The sequence below is a fragment of the Rana temporaria genome, chromosome 3, assembly GCF_905171775.1.
Source record: "Rana temporaria chromosome 3, aRanTem1.1, whole genome shotgun sequence".
NCBI classification, from domain to species: Eukaryota; Metazoa; Chordata; class Amphibia; order Anura; family Ranidae; genus Rana; species Rana temporaria.
In genome coordinates, this window is record NC_053491.1 from 459,226,377 (window position 1) to 459,229,503 (window position 3,127).

Sequence of the window (3,127 nt, forward strand, 5' to 3'; positions counted from 1 at the left end):
CTACTACTTCTCCTGCCTGAGACCAGTAGACATTGGGCTCCTACCACTTCTCCTGCCTGAGACCTGTAGACATTGGGCTCCTACCACTTCTCCTGCCTGAGACCTTTAGACATTGGGTTCCTACCAATTCTCCTGCCTGAGACCTGTAGACATTGGGCTCCTACCACTTCTCCTGCCTGAGACCTGTAGACATTGGGCTCCTACCACTTCTCCTGCCTGAGACCTGTAGACATTGGGCTCCTACCACTTCTCCTGCCTGAGACCTGTAGACATTGGGCTCCTACCACTTCTCCTGCCTGAGACCAGTAGACATTGGGCTCCTACCACTTCTCCTGCCTGAGACCAGTAGACATTGGGCTCCTACCACTTCTCCTGCCCGAGATCATTAGACATTGGGCTCCTACCACTTCTCCTGCCTGAGACCTGTAGACATTGGGCTCCTACCACTTCTCCTGCCTGCGACCTGTAGACATTGGGCTCCTACCACTTCTCCTGCCTGAGACCAGTAGACATTGGGCTCCTACTACTTCTCCTGCCTGAGGCCAGTAGACATTGGGCTCCTACCACTTCTCCTGCCTGAGACCTGTAGACATTGGGCTCCTACCACTTCTCCTGCCTGAGACCTTTAGACATTGGGCTCCTACCAATTCTCCTGCCTGAGACCTGTAGACATTGGGCTCCTACCACTTTTCCTGCCTGAGACCTTTAGACATTGGGTTCCTACCAATTCTCCTGCCTGAGACCTGTAGACATTGGGCTCCTACCACTTCTCCTGCCTGAGACCTGTAGACATTGGGCTCCTACCACTTCTCCTGCCTGAGACCTTTAGACATTGGGTTCCTACCAATTCTCCTGCCTGAGACCTGTAGACATTGGGCTCCTACCACTTCTCCTGCCTGAGACCTTTAGACAGTGGGCTCCTACCAATTCTCCTGCCTGAGACCTGTATACATTAGGCTCCTACCACTTCTCCTGCCTGAGACCTGTAGACATTAGGCTCCTACCACTTCTCCTGCCTGAGACCTTTAGACATTGGGCTCCTACCACTTCTCCTGCCTGAGGCCAGTAGACATTGGGCTCCTACCACTTCTCCTGCCTGAGACCTGTAGACATTGGGCTCCTACCACTTCTCCTGCCTGAGACCTTTAGACATTGGGCTCCTACCAATTCTCCTGCCTGAGACCTGTAGACATTGGGCTCCTACCACTTTTCCTGCCTGAGACCTGTAGACATTGGGCTCCTATCACTTCTCCTGGCTGGGACTTGTAGACATTTAACTCCTAACCCCTCTCCTGCCAAAGACCTTTAGACAATCAGCGCCTAACACCTTTCAGCTTGAGACCTGTGGATATCCAGAACCTTACCCCTCTCCAGCCTGAGATTTGTGGATATCCAGAACCTTACCCCTCTCCTGCCTGAGACCTGTAGATATCCAGAACCTTACCCCTCTCCAGCCTGAGATTTGTGGATATCCAGAACCTTACCCCTCTCCAGCCTGAGACCTGTAGATATCCAGAACCTTACCCCTCTCCAGCCTGAGATTTGTAGACATCCAGAACCTTACCCCTCTCCAGCCTGAGACCTGTAAATATCCAGAACCTTACCCCTCTCCTGCCTGAGACCTGTAGATATCCAGAACCTTACCCCTCTCCAGCCTGAGATTTGTGGATATCCAGAACCTTACCCCTCTCCAGCCTGAGATTTGTGGATATCCAGAACCTTACCCCTCTCCAGCATGAGATTTGTAGATATCCAGAACCTTACCCCTCTCCAGCCTGAGATTTGTGGATATCCAGAACCTTACCCCTCTCCTGCCTGAGACCTGTAGATATCCAGAACCTTACCCCTCTCCTGCCTGAGACCTGTAGATATTCAGAACCTTACCCCTCTCCAGCCTGAGATTTGTGAATATCCAGAACCTTACCCCTCTCCAGCCTGAGATTTGTGGATATCCAGAACCTTACCCCTCTCCAGACTGAGACATGTGGATATCCAGAACTTTACCCCTCTCCAGCCTGAGATTTGTGAATATCCAGAACCTTACCCCTCTCCTGCCTGAGATTTGTGGCTATCCAGAACCTTACCCCTCTCCAGCCTGAGATTTGTGAATATCCAGAACCTTACCCCTCTCCAGCCTGAGATTTGTGGATATCCAGAACCTTACCCCTCTCCAGCCTGAGACCTGTAGATATCCAGAACCTTACCTCTCTCCAGCCTGAGATTTGTGGATATCCAGAACCTTACCCCTCTCCAGCCTGAGATTTGTGGATATCCAGAACCTTACCCCTCTCCAGCCTGAGATTTGTAGACATCCATTACCTAACCTCTCTCTTGCCTGATATCATTCTGTAGACGTCCAGCTCCTATTTCCTGACCTGCCTAATACCTGTAGAAATCTTGCTACTAAACCCTCTCCTGCCTGAGATCTGTAGACTTTCAGCTCTTACCCCCTCTTCTGTCTAAGATCTGTAGACATCCAGCTTCTTATCTCTTGCGTGGCTGAGACCTGTGGACATTTATATCCTATCCCATTCCTGCCAGAAAACTTTAGACATTCAGTTCCTTACACCTCTGTTGCCTGAGGTCTGTAGTTATCAGCTCCTATCCACTCTCCAGACTAAGACCTGTAGACAATGACCTCCGAACCCCCTTCATGTCTGAGACCTGTAGACTAAGGTGACCAGATTTTTAAAATTAAATCCAGGGACATATTTTTTTTCACTAGTAATTGCAGCAATCAGCAACTCTCTGCACGTCGCCGCCGCCTGCCTCCCAGCCTGTCAAGTCTTACTCTCCAGGCCCCGGCTACTACAGGGTGGGGAGTGGAGGAAGATCACTCCGCCAGGGAAGGCAAGGAGATAAGCAGGCAAGTGGCTGGCTGGGACTTGAGCCAAGGCAGAAGAACATGTGAGCAGAGCTGAATGGGCATGTGCCCGAAACTGAAGAAATATTCCCAGCGCTCCGACCAGCACATGATCATCAGATAATGGAAAATAATACACCCCCTAAGCTAGTAGGAGCGGCGGATTGGGGGTGTGTAATTCATTTTTTTTTTATTCTGCACTGACTATCTTTGAAATTAGCCCCAGCCCCTGTTCAAATCCAATCTGGGGACAAAACCATCAAC